The sequence below is a fragment of the Triticum urartu genome, chromosome 5A (genome assembly GCF_056163025.1).
Source record: "Triticum urartu cultivar PI428250 chromosome 5A, HENAU_Tu73, whole genome shotgun sequence".
In the NCBI taxonomy this organism is placed as follows: Eukaryota; Viridiplantae; Streptophyta; class Magnoliopsida; order Poales; family Poaceae; genus Triticum; species Triticum urartu.
The window spans coordinates 277,021,608-277,029,874 of record NC_141877.1 but is presented as its reverse complement, the minus strand read 5'-3'; positions in this window follow the sequence as shown (position 1 = coordinate 277,029,874).

Sequence of the window (8,267 nt, the reverse complement as noted above, 5' to 3'; positions counted from 1 at the left end):
CCTAGATCTCGGGACGAGATCCTTTCGTAGTGGTGGAGTGTTGTAACACCCCGGATGTAATTTACCTAATATGTAATCCAACTCTTGCCGTTTCCGGCCTTAAGTTATTTTATTTTCTTGGGTTCGGTTTTTTGTCTCCGTGTGTTGTTATCGTTGTCATGCATCTCATATCATGTCATCATGTGCATTGAATTTGCATACGTGTTCATCTCATGCATTCGAGCATTTTCCTCGTTGTTCGTTTTGCATTCCGGCGCTCCGTTCTCCTCCAGTGGTCATTTCTACCTTCTTTCGTGTGTGGGGATTAAACATTTCCGGATTGGACCGAGACTTGCCAAGCGGCCTTGGTTTACTACCGGTAGACCGCCTGTCAAGTTTCGTACCATTTGGACTTCGTTTGATGCTCCAACGGTTAACCGAGGGGCCGAGAAGGCCTCGCGTGTGTTGCAGCCCAACACCCCTCCAAGTTGGCCCAAAACCCACCAAAACCCTCTCCATCATCTAGAGCGTTCGATCACGATTGCGTGGCCGAAAACCGCACCTCATTTGGACTCTCCTAGCTCCCTCTATGCCTATATAAAGACCCCCTCCGAAATTCTCGTTCCCCTTCCCCTGAAACCCTAAAATCGTCTCCTCCACGCACCGGACATGTCCGCCGCGCCGGACAGCTCGGCCGCCGCTGCCCGCGGCCACTGAGGGGCCGACACGTGTCAGCCCCGCCAACCGCTGATGCCGGCCCGTCCCGGCCCAGGGCAGGCCCTCTCCACCCGCGCCACCGGGCCGCGCCCCGCCTCCCGCGCGCTGCCCTCGTCCTTCCCGAGCGCCGCCCGCGTCCGCTCGACCCGGCCGCCACCACCACCGGCTCCGCCTCTCCGGCGTCCTCCTCTACGCCCCAAGCGCAAGTCCGGCGACGCCCCGCTTCTCTCCGGCGAGCTACAGTACACTCCGGCGATCTCCTCGGTTCGCGTGCAACCGGATCTAGATCTGGACGAGACGGTTGACTTTTGCCCCAAAACCCTAATATTTTGGCTATGTTCATCATGTTGTATCTCCTCATCCGTAGATCCGTTTTGGGCATATAGCATATCAAAATGTTCGTCTCAGAGAGCACATCATTTCATCTCATTGCATCATTTTCATTTGAGTTCATCTTGATGCCTGAAATGCTGTTAGAAGAATGCTATTTGAGATAATTGTCAGATCTGCTGCTACAATTAGATATTTTTCATTTTTGCCATGATTATTGTGTGCATGATATGCCCCTGAGCTCTTCATGAGTTTTGTTATATGTCTTGCCATCTATCCAGAGGTGCAACCCTTGTATTTTTGTGATGAGTGTGGTGACTAGCACAAGCTTGCAAAGTGGAGCATTTGTTAATGCTGATTTCAGGGACTTAGCATTTCCACTAAGTCCTTGACCTGTTTATCTCATATTGCCATATGTTCATGTTGTTTCCTAGTGATCCGTGCCTCTTTTGAGGATGATCAGTAAGGATGTTTTGTTAATCTTGTAGTGCTCTATCCATCCATGTCTTTGTTTGCAATTATGGAGCATCCTAGCTTGAGTCAATCGAGCTCTACTTTTGTCATTTCGTGAATCTGGGCAGATTGCCTACTTGTTAGCAATTTTGCCGAGGATGTTGTAGTTGATCCGTGCATTTTTGTCATGTTAATTTCACTAAGTCTGAAATCTGTTTACCAAATGCATTTTTGCCATGCTTGTTTGAACCTGTTAATGGATGAATTGGCCATAGCTCAGTGCTAGTCTTTTGTTAAGCATCATGAATGGATCTCTTCCATGTATTTTGTTGCCATGTTTGGGTGCTGTAGCATGTTCATCTTGTTGCATTTAGTTGGCTACTTGCTGTAAATCGCAGAACGTGGTCATATTTGAATTGCTTGCCATTTCCAAACCGCAACTCCGATTTCGGCGTTCTTTATATCGTTTTCAAGCGATTTCATCTCACCTTTCCAGTGGCACACTTGGATTTCCATGTTGAGGCCAGGTTCATTCATTCCTTGTCAAATCTTGCATATGCATCACATATCGCATCCCGCATAGCATATACCATTTTTTGCATCATATTGTTTGAGCTTTGCACGTGGTTGATTGTGTCCTTGTTGCTTGTTTGTCTTGTTTGGGTAGAGCCGGGAGATGAGTTCGCTAAGGAGGAGCCCGTTGAGTTTGCTTTCGAGGATCTAGTCAACTCTAACAACTTTGCAGGCAAGATGATCATACCCTCGAAATCACTACTATCTTTGCTTTGCTAGATGCTCGCTCTTTTGCTATGCCTATGCTACGATGCCTACCACTTTCTTATCATGCCTCCCAAATTACCATGTCAAACCTCTAACCCACCATGTCCTAGCAAACCATTGATTGGCTATGTTACCGCTTTGCTCAGCCCCTCTTATAGCGTTGCTAGTTGCAGGTGAAGATTGGAGACCGTTCCTTGTTGGAACTTTATTTACTTGTTGGGATATCATTACATTGCCTTGTTATCTTAATGCATCTATATACTTGGTAAAGGGTGGAAGGCTCGACCTCTCGCCTAGTGTTTTGTTCCACTCTTGCCGCCCTAGTTTCCATCATATCGGTGTTATGTTCTCGGAGTTTGCGTTCCTTACGCGGTTGGGTGATAATGGGAACCCCTTGATAGTTCGCCTTGATTAAAGCTTTTCCAGCAATGCCCAACCTTGATTTTACCATTTGCCACCTAGCCTCTTTTTCCCTTGGGTTTTCGGAGCCGAGGGTCATCTTATTTAAACCCCCCCCCCGGGCCAGTGCTCCTCTGAGTGTTGGTCCGAACCAGGCAGCCTGCGAGGCCACCTCGGGGAAACTTGAGGGCTGGTTTTACTCGTAGCTTGACCTATCTGAGTGTGCCCTGAGAACAAGATATGTGCAGCTCCTATCGGGATTTGTCGGCACATTCGGGCGGTGTTGCTGGATTTGTTTTAACCTGTCGAAGTGTCTTGAAGAACCGGGATACCGAGTCTGATCGGAACATCTCGGGAGGAGGTCTATTCCTTCGTTGACCATGAGAGCTTGTCATGGGCTAAGTTGGGACTCCCCTGCAGGGTTTTGAACTTTCGAAAGCCGTGCCCGCAGTTATGGGCAGATGGGAATTTGTTAATGTCTGGTTGTAGATAACTTGAACCTTAACTTAATTAAAATGAATCAACAGTGTGAGTTACCGTGATGGTCTCTTCTCGGCGGAGTCCGGGAAGTGAACACGGTGTTGGAGTAATGCTTGCCGCAGGACGCCCTCTAGTTACTCGTTCGCGCTTTGCCTCCTCTTCTCGCTCTCTTTTGCGAACAGGTTAGCCAGCATATATGCTAGTCGCTTGCTGCAGCTCCACATATTTTACCTTGCCTTACCTATTAAGCTTAAATAGTCTTGATCGCGAGGGTGCGAGATTGCTGAGTCCCTTTGGCTCACAGATTACTTCCAAACCAGATGCAAGGCCTGATGATTCCGTTCCAAATGACGTGCTTGAGCTCAAGTGGGAGTTCGACGAGGACTCACGCCGATACTATGTGTCTTTCCCTGATGATCAGTAGCGGTGCCCAATTGGGGTGATCGGGACCGTGTCGCATGTTGGGTTTATCTTTTATTTTGGCGCCGTAGTCGGGCCATGAGTGTTTGAATGTTGTAATGCTATTTATGTACTTTGATTGACGTGGCGAGTGTAAGCCAACTATGTATATCCCCTTTTATTATCTATATTACATGGGATGTTTTGAAGATTGCCTAACTTGCGACATTGCTTTCAATGCGGTTATGCCTCTAAGTCGTGCCTCGACACGTGGGAGCTATAGCCGCATCGAGGGCGTTACACAGCAGTCCGATGGAGAGGTCCGGCGAGGTTCAGTGGCGGGGCGGCGTCACGCGTCTAGCGGCGGGGATCGATCCCCCCGATCCAATCGGGGGAAGAGGTAGGGAGAGGGAGAGGCGCCTGGAGGGAGAAGAGGCGACGGCAGCAGGGCGCGCCGGCGACGGGCGCCGTCGTCGTGTTGCCAGGCGGCAGGGCGTGGTGTGGATCGAGCCCCCGATCCAGATCGGATCGGGAGGGGGAGGGAACGAGGGAGTGGGGGAAGTGGGGCGGTTGGAGGCTAGGGTTACGGGGGAGAGGGGGTTATGCAGGGGGCCGGAGTGGGCCGTTTCGGCCAGGGTGCTGGTGCTGGCCAGCTGGGCCTCTTGGCCTAGTTGGCCAGGGGGGCTTCCTTTCCATTTTTTTGTTTGTGTTTCTTATTTTTTTTGTTTTAGTTTATCTTTTCATTTATTTAGTTTTAGAAAAACTATAACTAGCACCTAATTAGTATTAATAAATAATCTACTGCCCCATTAATTTTTGGCAACTAAATAAAGTGGTTTAATATCTTATTAATTGTAAAAAGGATTTAATCAATTGTTATTATTATTATTTCCGAGTATTTAACATTTTATAAAGGAGTGGTTTCTCCACCACTGTTTCTTATGAATTATTTGGCTCACCTCAAATATCTTAGTTTTAATATTTGAAAACTTTTATTGTTTGCTTGATTTTTAATTTAAATTCGAACCGGTTGCGAACTAACGCAAGATTAGCAACAGAAATCGAGGTGACGTGGCATCATTAGCAGAGGTTCACTGTAGCTTAAGTATCCGGGCGTCACAGGCCCAGAGAATAAACACATAATGGCTAAGGTGAAGAAAAACAATGAATTAATTCATCAAGCCCTTCAGGAGATTCAAGGTTTGAAGGATCTACTCATGGTTATATTGGAGAATACTACTTCATCACCATCATCCTCTACACCACCAAAAGAGAACTGAGTATCGAGTATGGGCACTCCCCTTGGCTTCCACCAAGCTTGGGGGAGGTCCCCCGGTATTGTACCATCACACTATCTTTTTGCCTTTACTTATTTTAGTTCGATCTTTTGCTTTAGATGAATAAAAGTTTAGTTCGATCATTTCTTCTTTGAGAGTTTGCTTAGTGATCTATCCTTGTAATCATGTGCAAGTTATATAATAAAGTTTAGTTTTGAGTTTTTGTTTTTTTTACTTTCATGTTGCAGATAAAATAAAAGAAATAAGAAAGAAAAAGAGAAAGGAAATAAAAAAAGAAAATAAAGGAAGAAAAGATCATATACTAATCTTATGGTAGGTGATGACACCACATAAGGAAAAGTATAAGTAGAAAATTTTATTAGAGATTGACATAGCATTAGTCAATGATGCAACTCATGAAAGAATTAATAAGGGAAGAGAAGATTCACATATAAATATACTATCCTAGAAATATTTTGTGATTGTGAGCCCTCATCAAAATAGTATATGCCAAAATTGTTGATGTTGGAGAAGGAAGAAAACTTAATGGTTTATGTTTGTTTATATTCACATAGAAGTCATATTGTCATAGATCTTTTAACATGTGGTGCTTGCCCCCTATCTTTGCTAGACAAAAATTCCGCACTAAGTAGAGATACTACTTGTGCATCCGAAAACCCTTAAACCCAAATCTTATTTTCAAGTGTCCACCATACCTACCTAGGGATTGAGAAAGATCCCTCAAGTAAGTTGTCATCGGTGCCAAAAGGCAATAAAAATTGCTTCTAAAAATGTGAGATCATTTACTGTAAGAGAAAATTGAGCATTGCACGAACTTGTGATGGTGAAGAATAAAAGCGACATACTGCATAATAAAGGTCGCTATCACAAGGGGCAATGCAACGTGACGTTCTTTTGCACTAAGTGGTTGAGCATACAAACAAATAAGCGCATGGAAACCTCTGTTTTCCTCTGTGAAGGGCCTATCTTTTACTTTTATGTATTTACTTTTATGCAAAGAGTCAAAGTTTTCCTTCTATTCCTTTTTATTTTTTTCCTTTGGCAAGCATCATGTGGTGAGGAAAGATCTAGGCACATATGTCCAGTTGAATATAGATAGCATGAGTTATTATTGTTGACATCACCCTTGAGGTGAATACGTTGGGAGACGAAACTATAAGCCCCTATCTTTCTATGTGTCCGGTTGAAATGTTTTGCTCATGTGTACGAGGTGAGTCTTAGCAATCATAAAAGACTATATGATGGTTGAGTTTGTGGACTTGCCTAAAGGCTCCGATACGTGACCCTTCCCGAAAAGATGATGAATTGTAGTTGCAAAGTTGACTGAGAACATAGTTTGTTAATTTTTAATAGAGTTTTTTCTTTATACTTCAATTGTGTGATGAATTGTTACTTATTCATGAGAAGTATATGATAGAAGTTCTATGATAAATGTCTTATGTTTAATTTCGTTACTATTATAATAACCAACATGATGCTTCTATGTCTGTATTTTGTTTTTATCGACACCTCTCTCTCAAAGCATGTGGACATGTTTTTTGATTTCGGTTTTCGCTTGAGGACAAGCGAGGTATAAACTTGGGGGAGTTGATACGTCCATTTTACATCATATTTTCTTACTGTTATTTATAATTTTTTATCCATAATAATGCTTTTTGAAGTAATTCTAATGCCTTTCCTATCATAATATGCAAGGTATACACAAAGAGGGAGAATTCCGGCAGCTGGAAATCTGGACCTGGAAAGGCTACGTCAGGCTACCTATTCTGCACAACTCCGAACAAGCTGAAACTTCACGGAGATTCTTATGGAATATTTGAGAATATTGGAGCAAATAACTACCAGAGGGGGCCCACCAGGTGGGCACAACCCACCAGGGCGCGCCAGGGAGCCCAGGCGCGCCCTGGTGGGTTGTGCTCACCCAGGCCCACCTCCGGTGCCCATCTTCTGGTATATAGGTCGTTTTGACCTAGAAAAAATAAGAGGGGGACTTTCGGGACGGAGCGCCGCCGTCTCGAGGCGGAACTTGGGCAGGAGCACTTTTGCCCTCCAGCAGAGCGATTCCGCCAGGGGAAATTCCCTCCCGGAGGGGGAAATCATCGTCATCATCATCACCAACAACCCTCCCATCTTGGGGAGGGCAATCTCCATCAACATCTTCAACAACACCATCTCATCTCAAACCCTAGTTCATCTCTTGTGTTCAATCTTGTTACTGGAACTATAGTTTGGTGCTTGTGGGTGACTAGTAGTGTTGATTACATCTTGTAGTTGATTACTATATGGTTTATTTGGTGGAAGATTATATGTTCAGATCCAATATGCTATTTAATACCCCTCTGATCTTGAGCATGTTTATCATTTGTGAGTAGTTACTTTTGTTCTTGAGGTCACGGGAGAAATCATGTTGCAAGTAATCATGTGAACTTGATATGTGTTTGATATTTTGATAGTATATATGTTGTGATTCCCTTAGTGGTGTCATGTGAACGTCGACTACATGATACTTCACCATATTTGGGTCTAAGGGGATGCATTGTGGAGTAGCAATTAGATGATGGGTTGCGAGAGTGACAGAAGCTTAAACCCCAGTTTATGCGCTATTCCGTAAGGGGCCGATTGGATCCAAATGTTTAATGCTATGGTTAGAATGTATTCTTAATACTTTTCTCGCAGTTGCAGATGCTTGCGGGAGGGTTAATCATAAGTAGGAGGCTTGTTCAAGTAAGAACAATACCTAAGCACCGGTCCACCCACATATCAAATTATCAAAGTACTAAACACGAATTAAACCAACATGATGAAAGTGACTAGATGAAATTCCCGTGTACCCTCAAGAACGCTTTGCTTATCATAAGAAACCGTTTTGGCCCGTCCTTTGCCTCAAAAGGATTGGGCTACCTTGCTGTACTTTTGTTACTACTATCGTTACTTGCTCGTTACAAATTATCTTGCCATCAAACTACTCTACTACTTACAATTTCCGCACTTGTAGACATTACATTGCTGAAAACCACTTGTCACTTCCTTCTGCTCCTTGTTAGGTTCGACACTCTTACTTATCGAAAAGAGCTACAATTGTTCCCCTATACTTGTGGGTCATCATGGCCCTACATAACCGTTTTTCCAGCGCTGAACTTAAAAAGCTTGTTAGCCTAGGCTGAGCCACCCATTGTGGCAAAAGCAGCAAGGCGAGCAGTCCCCGGTACTCCTGGCTGGAAGAACAACATCCCCTCCTATATCCCAGGTACTGGTGTGTGTTGTTTGATAGCAGCAGTTACGCCTGCAAAAAAGTTGTTGGGCATACCCAACAGCGCCTTGCCCTGGCCCTCCTAGCTAGCAGAGAGGCATTGGTAGAAGCGGAGCTTCCAGGAGCGCCCAACCGTTGCGTTGCACAACCCTCTTGGCCATGCATCACACCCATATGGGTGT